This window comes from Chiloscyllium punctatum, chromosome 30 (assembly GCF_047496795.1).
Source record: "Chiloscyllium punctatum isolate Juve2018m chromosome 30, sChiPun1.3, whole genome shotgun sequence".
NCBI lineage: Eukaryota > Metazoa > Chordata > Chondrichthyes > Orectolobiformes > Hemiscylliidae > Chiloscyllium > Chiloscyllium punctatum.
Window position 1 is genome coordinate 27,040,211 of NC_092768.1, and position 13,174 is coordinate 27,053,384.

Genomic DNA, 13,174 nt, shown 5'->3' on the forward strand with positions numbered 1-13,174 from the left:
GACTCCAATCTCCAGCATCTGCAGCCCTGACTTTCTCCATTGCTGATATAGCGAGAAACCAAGTAGGAAACTCGCAATGAAGCGCTGTTTGTTTGACTAGTTGGATTTTATCTGAACGCTGATTCTTTATTTCAAAATATATAAAGTAAATAATACGACAAGGATTCGAGGCTCAAGATTATTACTTGCAAATTATAGTTAGCCTAGATGGTTCCTGACCAAGTGGAGAACGCTATTCTTAAAATGGAAATGAGTTCTACTTAAATTATAACATTAACGTATTATGTGCACACAGTCAGCACAGCTCATATTTTGAAACACAACAACATAGAGATGGTGGTAGGAATAGCCCGCAGATCAAGCCTGCTCGCTATAGTTCATGATCAACTTCACTTTCCGGCCCATCTCTTGGTTTTGGAAGCATTCCAACGATTTCTCCAATCCAGCCTCAACTAGAGCATAGAACATAGAAAAGTCCAGAACAGAACAGGCCCTTTGGCCCACGATGTTGTGCCGAGGTTCAACCCGAATGTAATGTAACCTACGCAATCCTCAACTCACTGCTCTCCATGTGCCCGTCCAGCAGTTCCTTAAATGACGCCAATGACTCTGCTTCCAACTGGACGGGCTGGCAACCCATTCCATGCATTCACAACTCTCTGCGTAAAGAACCTACCTCTGACGTCTCCTCGATACTTTCCTCCTGATATCTTCAAACTATGACTCGGGCTATTGACTCTGTCTGTGCCACTCATTATTCAAAGATATTCAATGCTAGAACATCAATGACGCTCTGTCGTGAAGAACTGAGAAGGTTTCCAATCTTTGTTTATCCACTGGTTGGAGTCCCATCGAGCACAAAGAAAGACGATTGCGTTCGTCAGAGGGCATTGGCTTTCTGCATTTGAACCTAGTATGGTCTGCTTCAGTATCTGAGGAGTTTTCGGTGGTGCTACCATGATGCAATCGTGAACAAAAATGCCCACTTCTGACTATATGACAGAAGGAAGGTCACTGATGAAGCAGCAGAAGATGTTTGGATATATGACAGTACCCTTCCTGATGAAGGACTCCTGCTCGAGAGGTCGATTTTGCCGGTCCTCGGATGCTGCCTGCCCCGCTGTGCTTTTCCAGCACCACTCTCATCTCATTCGGCGTATGGAGTCTGGCCCATCATTCTGGGCTCACGGCCGGTCATCTCACTATGTCGATTTTACTTAATGCCAGAAAACTATGGATTGCGCCATGAAAATGCTCAAAAACGGAGTCTGCAGAGCGGACGTTTCCATCCGATCCCATCTCACACGCTGAGTGAACACACCCTGTTTATCGCGCAGCAAGACATTGGCGAGTGCACGCAGCCAGGCGAAGCAAACCCGTGGCATGGGGCCGAACTCTGTTCGAGCCGTGCAGCATTTGAAATAAAGGGTGCTGCAATGCGTTGCATTGGCCGGGAATCGAACCCGGGCCTCCCGCGTGGCAGGCGAGAATTCTACCACTGAACCACCAATGCACCTGCGGGGGGGCCCCGCTAGAACTTTACTACAGTTTGAACTCCAGCAGGAAACTAAACCGGTATTCTTGATATTCTGTCCTGTGGCGCAGCATGCCGACTCCAATCTCCAGCATCTGCAGCCCTGACTTTCTCCATTGCTGATATAGCGAGAAACCAAGTAGGAAACTCGCAATGAAGCGCTGTTTGTTTGACTAGTTGGATTTTATCTGAACGCTGATTCTTTATTTCAAAATATATAAAGTAAATAATACGACAAGGATTCGAGGCTCAAGATTATTACTTGCAAATTATAGTTAGCCTAGATGGTTCCTGACCAAGTGGAGAACGCTATTCTTAAAATGGAAATGAGTTCTACTTAAATTATAACATTAACGTATTATGTGCACACAGTCAGCACAGCTCATATTTTGAAACACAACAACATAGAGATGGTGGTAGGAATAGCCCGCAGATCAAGCCTGCTCGCTATAGTTCATGATCAACTTCACTTTCCGGCCCATCTCTTGGTTTTGGAAGCATTCCAACGATTTCTCCAATCCAGCCTCAACTAGAGCATAGAACATAGAAAAGTCCAGAACAGAACAGGCCCTTTGGCCCACGATGTTGTGCCGAGGTTCAACCCGAATGTAATGTAACCTACGCAATCCTCAACTCACTGCTCTCCATGTGCCCGTCCAGCAGTTCCTTAAATGACGCCAATGACTCTGCTTCCAACTGGACGGGCTGGCAACCCATTCCATGCATTCACAACTCTCTGCGTAAAGAACCTACCTCTGACGTCTCCTCGATACTTTCCTCCTGATATCTTCAAACTATGACTCGGGCTATTGACTCTGTCTGTGCCACTCATTATTCAAAGATATTCAATGCTAGAACATCAATGACGCTCTGTCGTGAAGAACTGAGAAGGTTTCCAATCTTTGTTTATCCACTGGTTGGAGTCCCATCGAGCACAAAGAAAGACGATTGCGTTCGTCAGAGGGCATTGGCTTTCTGCATTTGAACCTAGTATGGTCTGCTTCAGTATCTGAGGAGTTTTCGGTGGTGCTACCATGATGCAATCGTGAACAAAAATGCCCACTTCTGACTATATGACAGAAGGAAGGTCACTGATGAAGCAGCAGAAGATGTTTGGATATATGACAGTACCCTTCCTGATGAAGGACTCCTGCTCGAGAGGTCGATTTTGCCGGTCCTCGGATGCTGCCTGCCCCGCTGTGCTTTTCCAGCACCACTCTCATCTCATTCGGCGTATGGAGTCTGGCCCATCATTCTGGGCTCACGGCCGGTCATCTCACTATGTCGATTTTACTTAATGCCAGAAAACTATGGATTGCGCCATGAAAATGCTCAAAAACGGAGTCTGCAGAGCGGACGTTTCCATCCGATCCCATCCCACACGCTGAGTGAACACACCCTGTTTACCGCGCAGCAGGACATTAGCGAGTGCACGCAGCCAGGCGAAGCAAACCCGTGGCATCGGGCCGAACTCTGTTCGAGCCGCGCAGCATTTGAAATAAAGGGTGCTGCAATGCGTTGCATTGGCCGGGAATCGAACCCGGGCCTCCCGCGTGGCAGGCGAGAATTCTACCACTGAACCACCAATGCACCTGCGGGCGGGCCCCGCTAGAACTTTACTACAGTTTGAACTCCAGCAGGAAACTAAACCGGTATTCTTGATATTCTGTCCTGTGGCGCAGCATGCCGACTCCAATCTCCAGCATCTGCAGCCCTGACTTTCTCCATTGCTGATATAGCGAGAAACCAAGTAGGAAACTCGCAATGAAGCGCTGTTTGTTTGACTAGTTGGATTTTATCTGAACGCTGATTCTTTATTTCAAAATATATAAAGTAAATAATACGACAAGGATTCGAGGCTCAAGATTATTACTTGCAAATTATAGTTAGCCTAGATGGTTCCTGACCAAGTGGAGAACGCTATTCTTAAAATGGAAATGAGTTCTACTTAAATTATAACATTAACGTATTATGTGCACACAGTCAGCACAGCTCATATTTTGAAACACAACAACATAGAGATGGTGGTAGGAATAGCCCGCAGATCAAGCCTGCTCGCTATAGTTCATGATCAACTTCACTTTCCGGCCCATCTCTTGGTTTTGGAAGCATTCCAACGATTTCTCCAATCCAGCCTCAACTAGAGCATAGAACATAGAAAAGTCCAGAACAGAACAGGCCCTTTGGCCCACGATGTTGTGCCGAGGTTCAACCCGAATGTAATGTAACCTACGCAATCCTCAACTCACTGCTCTCCATGTGCCCGTCCAGCAGTTCCTTAAATGACGCCAATGACTCTGCTTCCAACTGGACGGGCTGGCAACCCATTCCATGCATTCACAACTCTCTGCGTAAAGAACCTACCTCTGACGTCTCCTCGATACTTTCCTCCTGATATCTTCAAACTATGACTCGGGCTATTGACTCTGTCTGTGCCACTCATTATTCAAAGATATTCAATGCTAGAACATCAATGACGCTCTGTCGTGAAGAACTGAGAAGGTTTCCAATCTTTGTTTATCCACTGGTTGGAGTCCCATCGAGCACAAAGAAAGACGATTGCGTTCGTCAGAGGGCATTGGCTTTCTGCATTTGAACCTAGTATGGTCTGCTTCAGTATCTGAGGAGTTTTCGGTGGTGCTACCATGATGCAATCGTGAACAAAAATGCCCACTTCTGACTATATGACAGAAGGAAGGTCACTGATGAAGCAGCAGAAGATGTTTGGATATATGACAGTACCCTTCCTGATGAAGGACTCCTGCTCGAGAGGTCGATTTTGCCGGTCCTCGGATGCTGCCTGCCCCGCTGTGCTTTTCCAGCACCACTCTCATCTCATTCGGCGTATGGAGTCTGGCCCATCATTCTGGGCTCACGGCCGGTCATCTCACTATGTCGATTTTACTTAATGCCAGAAAACTATGGATTGCGCCATGAAAATGCTCAAAAACGGAGTCTGCAGAGCGGACGTTTCCATCCGATCCCATCTCACACGCTGAGTGAACACACCCTGTTTATCGCGCAGCAAGACATTGGCGAGTGCACGCAGCCAGGCGAAGCAAACCCGTGGCATGGGGCCGAACTCTGTTCGAGCCGTGCAGCATTTGAAATAAAGGGTGCTGCAATGCGTTGCATTGGCCGGGAATCGAACCCGGGCCTCCCGCGTGGCAGGCGAGAATTCTACCACTGAACCACCAATGCACCTGCGGGGGGGCCCCGCTAGAACTTTACTACAGTTTGAACTCCAGCAGGAAACTAAACCGGTATTCTTGATATTCTGTCCTGTGGCGCAGCATGCCGACTCCAATCTCCAGCATCTGCAGCCCTGACTTTCTCCATTGCTGATATAGCGAGAAACCAAGTAGGAAACTCGCAATGAAGCGCTGTTTGTTTGACTAGTTGGATTTTATCTGAACGCTGATTCTTTATTTCAAAATATATAAAGTAAATAATACGACAAGGATTCGAGGCTCAAGATTATTACTTGCAAATTATAGTTAGCCTAGATGGTTCCTGACCAAGTGGAGAACGCTATTCTTAAAATGGAAATGAGTTCTACTTAAATTATAACATTAACGTATTATGTGCACACAGTCAGCACAGCTCATATTTTGAAACACAACAACATAGAGATGGTGGTAGGAATAGCCCGCAGATCAAGCCTGCTCGCTATAGTTCATGATCAACTTCACTTTCCGGCCCATCTCTTGGTTTTGGAAGCATTCCAACGATTTCTCCAATCCAGCCTCAACTAGAGCATAGAACATAGAAAAGTCCAGAACAGAACAGGCCCTTTGGCCCACGATGTTGTGCCGAGGTTCAACCCGAATGTAATGTAACCTACGCAATCCTCAACTCACTGCTCTCCATGTGCCCGTCCAGCAGTTCCTTAAATGACGCCAATGACTCTGCTTCCAACTGGACGGGCTGGCAACCCATTCCATGCATTCACAACTCTCTGCGTAAAGAACCTACCTCTGACGTCTCCTCGATACTTTCCTCCTGATATCTTCAAACTATGACTCGGGCTATTGACTCTGTCTGTGCCACTCATTATTCAAAGATATTCAATGCTAGAACATCAATGACGCTCTGTCGTGAAGAACTGAGAAGGTTTCCAATCTTTGTTTATCCACTGGTTGGAGTCCCATCGAGCACAAAGAAAGACGATTGCGTTCGTCAGAGGGCATTGGCTTTCTGCATTTGAACCTAGTATGGTCTGCTTCAGTATCTGAGGAGTTTTCGGTGGTGCTACCATGATGCAATCGTGAACAAAAATGCCCACTTCTGACTATATGACAGAAGGAAGGTCACTGATGAAGCAGCAGAAGATGTTTGGATATATGACAGTACCCTTCCTGATGAAGGACTCCTGCTCGAGAGGTCGATTTTGCCGGTCCTCGGATGCTGCCTGCCCCGCTGTGCTTTTCCAGCACCACTCTCATCTCATTCGGCGTATGGAGTCTGGCCCATCATTCTGGGCTCACGGCCGGTCATCTCACTATGTCGATTTTACTTAATGCCAGAAAACTATGGATTGCGCCATGAAAATGCTCAAAAACGGAGTCTGCAGAGCGGACGTTTCCATCCGATCCCATCCCACACGCTGAGTGAACACACCCTGTTTACCGCGCAGCAGGACATTAGCGAGTGCACGCAGCCAGGCGAAGCAAACCCGTGGCATGGGGCCGAACTCTGTTCGAGCCGTGCAGCATTTGAAATAAAGGGTGCTGCAATGCGTTGCATTGGCCGGGAATCGAACCCGGGCCTCCCGCGTGGCAGGCGAGAATTCTACCACTGAACCACCAATGCACCTGCGGGCGGGTCCCGCTAGAACTTTACTACAGTTTGAACTCCAGCAGGAAACTAAACCGGTATTCTTGATATTCTGTCCTGTGGCGCAGCATGCCGACTCCAATCTCCAGCATCTGCAGCCCTGACTTTCTCCATTGCTGATATAGCGAGAAACCAAGTAGGAAACTCGCAATGAAGCGCTGTTTGTTTGACTAGTTGGATTTTATCTGAACGCTGTTTCTTTATTTCAAAATATATAAAGTAAATAATACGACAAGGATTCGAGGCTCAAGATTATTACTTGCAAATTATAGTTTGCCTAGATGCTTCCGGACCAAGTGGAGAACGCTATTCTTAAAATGGAAATGAGTTCTACTTAAATTATAACATTAACGTATTATGTGCACACAGTCAGCACAGCTCATATTTTGAAACACAACAACATAGAGATGGTGGTAGGAATAGCCCGCAGATCAAGCCTGCTCGCTATAGTTCATGATCAACTTCACTTTCCGGCCCATCTCTTGGTTTTGGAAGCATTCCAACGATTTCTCCAATCCAGCCTCAACTAGAGCATAGAACATAGAAAAGTCCAGAACAGAACAGGCCCTTTGGCCCACGATGTTGTGCCGAGGTTCAACCCGAATGTAATGTAACCTACGCAATCCTCAACTCACTGCTCTCCATGTGCCCGTCCAGCAGTTCCTTAAATGACGCCAATGACTCTGCTTCCAACTGGACGGGCTGGCAACCCATTCCATGCATTCACAACTCTCTGCGTAAAGAACCTACCTCTGACGTCTCCTCGATACTTTCCTCCTGATATCTTCAAACTATGACTCGGGCTATTGACTCTGTCTGTGCCACTCATTATTCAAAGATATTCAATGCTAGAACATCAATGACGCTCTGTCGTGAAGAACTGAGAAGGTTTCCAATCTTTGTTTATCCACTGGTTGGAGTCCCATCGAGCACAAAGAAAGACGATTGCGTTCGTCAGAGGGCATTGGCTTTCTGCATTTGAACCTAGTATGGTCTGCTTCAGTATCTGAGGAGTTTTCGGTGGTGCTACCATGATGCAATCGTGAACAAAAATGCCCACTTCTGACTATATGACAGAAGGAAGGTCACTGATGAAGCAGCAGAAGATGTTTGGATATATGACAGTACCCTTCCTGATGAAGGACTCCTGCTCGAGAGGTCGATTTTGCCGGTCCTCGGATGCTGCCTGCCCCGCTGTGCTTTTCCAGCACCACTCTCATCTCATTCGGCGTATGGAGTCTGGCCCATCATTCTGGGCTCACGGCCGGTCATCTCACTATGCCGATTTTACTTAATGCCAGAAAACTATGGATTGCGCCATGAAAATGCTCAAAAACGGAGTCTGCAGAGCGGACGTTTCCATCCGATCCCATCTCACACGCTGAGTGAACACACCCTGTTTATCGCGCAGCAAGACATTGGCGAGTGCACGCAGCCAGGCGAAGCAAACCCGTGGCATGGGGCCGAACTCTGTTCGAGCCGTGCAGCATTTGAAATAAAGGGTGCTGCAATGCGTTGCATTGGCCGGGAATCGAACCCGGGCCTCCCGCGTGGCAGGCGAGAATTCTACCACTGAACCACCAATGCACCTGCGGGCGGGCCCCGCTAGAACTTTACTACAGTTTGAACTCCAGCAGGAAACTAAACCGGTATTCTTGATATTCTGTCCTGTGGCGCAGCATGCCGACTCCAATCTCCAGCATCTGCAGCCCTGACTTTCTCCATTGCTGATATAGCGAGAAACCAAGTAGGAAACTCGCAATGAAGCGCTGTTTGTTTGACTAGTTGGATTTTATCTGAACGCTGTTTCTTTATTTCAAGATATATAAAGTAAATAATACGACTAGGATTCGAGGCTCAAGATTATTACTTGCAAATTATAGTTTGCCTAGATGCTTCCTGACCAAGTGGAGAACGCTATTCTTAAAATGGAAATGGGTTCTACTTAAATTATAACATTAACGTATTATGTGCACACAGTCAGCACAGCTCATATTTTGAAACACAACAACATAGAGATGGTGGTAGGAATAGCCCGCAGATCAAGCCTGCTCGCTATAGTTCATGATCAACTTCACTTTCCGGCCCATCTCTTGGTTTTGGAAGCATTCCAACGATTTCTCCAATCCAGCCTCAACTAGAGCATAGAACATACAAAAGGCCAGAACAGAACAGGCCCTTTGGCCCACGATGTTGTGCCGAGGTTCTACCCGAATGTAATGTAACCTACGCAATCCTCAACTCACTGCTCTCCATGTGCCCGTCCAGCAGTTCCTTAAATGACGCCAATGACTCTGCTTCCAAGTGGACGGGCTGGCAACCCCTTCCATGCATTCACAACTCTCTGCGTAAAGAACCTACCTCTGACGTCTCCTCGATACTTTCCTCCTGATATCTTCAAACTATGACTCGGGCTATTGACTCTGTCTATGCCACTCATTATTCAAAGATATTCAATACTAGAACATCAATGACGCTCTGTCGTGAAGAACTGAGAAGGTTTCCAATCTTTGTTTATCCGCTGGTTGGATTCCCATCGAGCACAAAAAAAGGCGATTGCGTTCGTCAGAGGGCATTGGCTTTCTGCATTTGAACCTAGTATGGTCTGCTTCAGTATCTGAGGAGTTGTCAGTGGTGCTACCATGATGCAATCGTGAACAAAAATGCCCACTTCTGACTATATGACAGAAGGAAGGTCACTGATGAAGCAGCAGAAGATGTTTGGATATATGACAGTACCCTTCCTGATGAAGGACTCCTGCTCGAGAGGTCGATTTTGCCGGTCCTCGGATGCTGCCTGCCCCGCTGTGCTTTTCCAGCACCACTCTCATCTCAGTCGGTGTATGGAGTCTGGCCCATCATTCTGGGCTCACGGCCGGTCATCTCACTATGTCGATTTTACTTAATGCCAGAAAACTATGGATTGCGCCATGAAAATGCTCAAAAACGGAGCCTGCAGAGTGGACGTTTCCATCCGATCCCATCCCACACGCTGATCGAACACACCCTGTTTATCGCGCAGCAGGACATTGGCGAGTGCACGCAGCCAGGCGAAGCAAACCCGGGGCATCGGGCCGAACTCTGTTCGAGCCGGGCAGCATTTGAAATAAAGGGTGCTGCAATGCGTTGCATTGGCCGGGAATCGAACCCGGGCCTCCCGCGTGGCAGGCGAGAATTCTACCACTGAACCACCAATGCACCTGCGGGCGGGCCCCGCTAGAACTTTACTACAGTTTGAACTCCAGCAGGAAACTAAACCGGTATTCTTGATATTCTGTCCTGTGGCGCAGCATGCCGACTCCAATCTCCAGCATCTGCAGCCCTGACTTTCTCCATTGCTGATATAGCGAGAAACCAAGTAGGAAACTCGCAATGAAGCGCTGTTTGTTTGACTAGTTGGATTTTATCTGAACGCTGTTTCTTTATTTCAAGATATATAAAGTAAATAATACGACTAGGATTCGAGGCTCAAGATTATTACTTGCAAATTATAGTTTGCCTAGATGCTTCCTGACCAAGTGGAGAACGCTATTCTTAAAATGGAAATGGGTTCTACTTAAATTATAACATTAACGTATTATGTGCACACAGTCAGCACAGCTCATATTTTGAAACACAACAACATAGAGATGGTGGTAGGAATAGCCCGCAGATCAAGCCTGCTCGCTATAGTTCATGATCAACTTCACTTTCCGGCCCATCTCTTGGTTTTGGAAGCATTCCAACGATTTCTCCAATCCAGCCTCAACTAGAGCATAGAACATACAAAAGGCCAGAACAGAACAGGCCCTTTGGCCCACGATGTTGTGCCGAGGTTCTACCCGAATGTAATGTAACCTACGCAATCCTCAACTCACTGCTCTCCATGTGCCCGTCCAGCAGTTCCTGAAATGACGCCAATGACTCTGCTTCCAAGTGGACGGGCTGGCAACCCCTTCCATGCATTCACAACTCTCTGCGTAAAGAACCTACCTCTGACGTCTCCTCGATACTTTCCTCCTGATATCTTCAAACTATGACTCGGGCTATTGACTCTGTCTATGCCACTCATTATTCAAAGATATTCAATACTAGAACATCAATGACGCTCTGTCGTGAAGAACTGAGAAGGTTTCCAATCTTTGTTTATCCGCTGGTTGGATTCCCATCGAGCACAAAGAAAGACGATTGCGTTCGTCAGAGGGCATTGGCTTTCTGCATTTGAACCTAGTATGGTCTGCTTCAGTATCTGAGGAGTTGTCAGTGGTGCTACCATGATGCAATCGTGAACAAAAATGCCCACTTCTGACTATATGACAGAAGGAAGGTCACTGATGAAGCAGCAGAAGATGTTTGGATATATGACAGTACCCTTCCTGATGAAGGACTCCTGCTCGAGAGGTCGATTTTGCCGGTCCTCGGATGCTGCCTGCCCCGCTGTGCTTTTCCAGCACCACTCTCATCTCAGTCGGTGTATGGAGTCTGGCCCATCATTCTGGGCTCACGGCCGGTCATCTCACTATGTCGATTTTACTTAATGCCAGAAAACTATGGATTGCGCCATGAAAATGCTCAAAAACGGAGTCTGCAGAGCGGACGTTTCCATCCGATCCCATCCCACACGCTGATCGAACACACCCTGTTTATCGCGCAGCAGGACATTGGCGAGTGCACGCAGCCAGGCGAAGCAAACCCGTGGCATGGGGCCGAACTCTGTTCGAGCCGTGCAGCATTTGAAATAAAGGGTGCTGCAATGCGTTGCATTGGCCGGGAATCGAACCCGGGCCTCCCGCGTGGCAGGCGGGAATTCTACCACTGAACCACCAATGCACCTGCGGGCGGGCCCCGCTAGAACTTTACTACAGTTTGAACTCCAGCAGGAAACTAAACCGGTATTCTTGATATTCTGTCCTGTGGCGCAGCATGCCGACTCCAATCTCCAGCATCTGCAGCCCTGACTTTCTCCATTGCTGATATAGCGAGAAACCAAGTAGGAAACTCGCAATGAAGCGCTGTTTGTTTGACTAGTTGGATTTTATCTGAACGCTGTTTCTTTATTTCAAGATATATAAAGTAAATAATACGACTAGGATTCGAGGCTCAAGATTATTACTTGCAAATTATAGTTTGCCTAGATGCTTCCTGACCAAGTGGAGAACGCTATTCTTAAAATGGAAATGGGTTCTACTTAAATTATAACATTAACGTATTATGTGCACACAGTCAGCACAGCTCATATTTTGAAACACAACAACATAGAGATGGTGGTAGGAATAGCCCGCAGATCAAGCCTGCTCGCTTTCGTTCATGATCAACTTCACTTTCCGGCCCATCTCTTGGTTTTGGAAGCATTCCAACGATTTCTCCAATCCAGCCTCAACTAGAGCATAGAACATAGAAAAGTCCAGAACAGAACAGGCCCTTTGGCCCACGATGTTGTGCCGAGGTTCAACCCGAATGTAATGTAACCTACGCAATCCTCAACTCACTGCTCTCCATGTGCCCGTCCAGCAGTTCCTGAAATGACGCCAATGACTCTGCTTCCAAGTGGACGGGCTGGCAACCCCTTCCATGCATTCACAACTCTCTGCGTAAAGAACCTACCTCTGACGTCTCCTCGATACTTTCCTCCTGATATCTTCAAACTATGACTCGGGCTATTGACTCTGTCTATGCCACTCATTATTCAAAGATATTCAATACTAGAACATCAATGACGCTCTGTCGTGAAGAACTGAGAAGGTTTCCAATCTTTGTTTATCCGCTGGTTGGATTCCCATCGAGCACAAAGAAAGACGATTGCGTTCGTCAGAGGGCATTGGCTTTCTGCATTTGAACCTAGTATGGTCTGCTTCAGTATCTGAGGAGTTGTCAGTGGTGCTACCATGATGCAATCGTGAACAAAAATGCCCACTTCTGACTATATGACAGAAGGAAGGTCACTGATGAAGCAGCAGAAGATGTTTGGATATATGACAGTACCCTTCCTGATGAAGGACTCCTGCTCGAGAGGTCGATTTTGCCGGTCCTCGGATGCTGCCTGCCCCGCTGTGCTTTTCCAGCACCACTCTCATCTCATTCGGCGTATGGAGTCTGGCCCATCATTCTGGGCTCACGGCCGGTCATCTCACTATGTCGATTTTACTTAATGCCAGAAAACTATGGATTGCGCCATGAAAATGCTCAAAAACGGAGTCTGCAGAGCGGACGTTTCCATCCGATCCCATCCCACACGCTGAGGGAACACACCCTGTTTACCGCGCAGCAGGACATTAGCGAGTGCACGCAGCCAGGCGAAGCAAACCCGTGGCATGGGGCCGAACTCGGTTCGAGCCGTGCAGCATTTGAAATAAAGGGTGCTGCAATGCGTTGCATTGGCCGGGAATCGAATCCGGGCCTCCCGCGTGGCAGGCGAGAATTCTACCACTGAACCACCAATGCACCTGCGGGCGGGCCCCGCTAGAACTTTACTACAATTTGAACTCCAGCAGGAAACTAAACCGGTATTCTTGATATTCTGTCCTGTGGCGCAGCATGCCGACTCCAATCTCCAGCATCTGCAGCCCTGACTTTCTCCATTGCTGATATAGCGAGAAACCAAGTAGGAAACTCGCAATGAAGCGCTGTTTGTTTGACTAGTTGGATTTTATCTGAACGCTGTTTCTTTATTTCAAAATATATAAAGTAAATAATACGACAAGGATTCGAGGCTCAAGATTATTACTTGCAAATTATAGTTTGCCTAGATGGTTCCTGACCAAGTGGAGAACGCTATTCTTAAAATGGAAATGAGTTCTACTTAAATTATAACATTAACGTATTATG

General features: G+C 47.3%; 8 non-coding genes across 8 annotated transcripts; all 8 read right to left on the reverse strand.

Moving 5' to 3' along the window:
- Positions 1 to 1,442: 1,442 nt before the first annotated feature.
- trnag-gcc (transfer RNA glycine (anticodon GCC)) lies at positions 1,443 to 1,513 on the reverse strand. The gene has a single exon. It is a non-coding gene; the product is annotated as a tRNA-Gly (tRNA).
- A 1,540-nt stretch (positions 1,514 to 3,053) lies between these two features.
- trnag-gcc (transfer RNA glycine (anticodon GCC)) lies at positions 3,054 to 3,124 on the reverse strand. Its single transcript has one exon. It is a non-coding gene; the product is annotated as a tRNA-Gly (tRNA).
- Positions 3,125 to 4,664: 1,540 nt separating this feature from the next.
- trnag-gcc (transfer RNA glycine (anticodon GCC)) lies at positions 4,665 to 4,735 on the reverse strand. The gene has a single exon. It is a non-coding gene; the product is annotated as a tRNA-Gly (tRNA).
- A 1,540-nt stretch (positions 4,736 to 6,275) lies between these two features.
- Positions 6,276 to 6,346, reverse strand: trnag-gcc (transfer RNA glycine (anticodon GCC)). The gene has a single exon. It is a non-coding gene; the product is annotated as a tRNA-Gly (tRNA).
- Positions 6,347 to 7,886: 1,540 nt separating this feature from the next.
- trnag-gcc (transfer RNA glycine (anticodon GCC)) lies at positions 7,887 to 7,957 on the reverse strand. The gene has a single exon. It is a non-coding gene; the product is annotated as a tRNA-Gly (tRNA).
- A 1,540-nt stretch (positions 7,958 to 9,497) lies between these two features.
- Positions 9,498 to 9,568, reverse strand: trnag-gcc (transfer RNA glycine (anticodon GCC)). Its single transcript has one exon. It is a non-coding gene; the product is annotated as a tRNA-Gly (tRNA).
- Positions 9,569 to 11,108: 1,540 nt separating this feature from the next.
- Positions 11,109 to 11,179, reverse strand: trnag-gcc (transfer RNA glycine (anticodon GCC)). Its single transcript has one exon. It is a non-coding gene; the product is annotated as a tRNA-Gly (tRNA).
- A 1,540-nt stretch (positions 11,180 to 12,719) lies between these two features.
- Positions 12,720 to 12,790, reverse strand: trnag-gcc (transfer RNA glycine (anticodon GCC)). Its single transcript has one exon. It is a non-coding gene; the product is annotated as a tRNA-Gly (tRNA).
- Between the last annotated feature and the right edge of the window lie 384 nt (positions 12,791 to 13,174).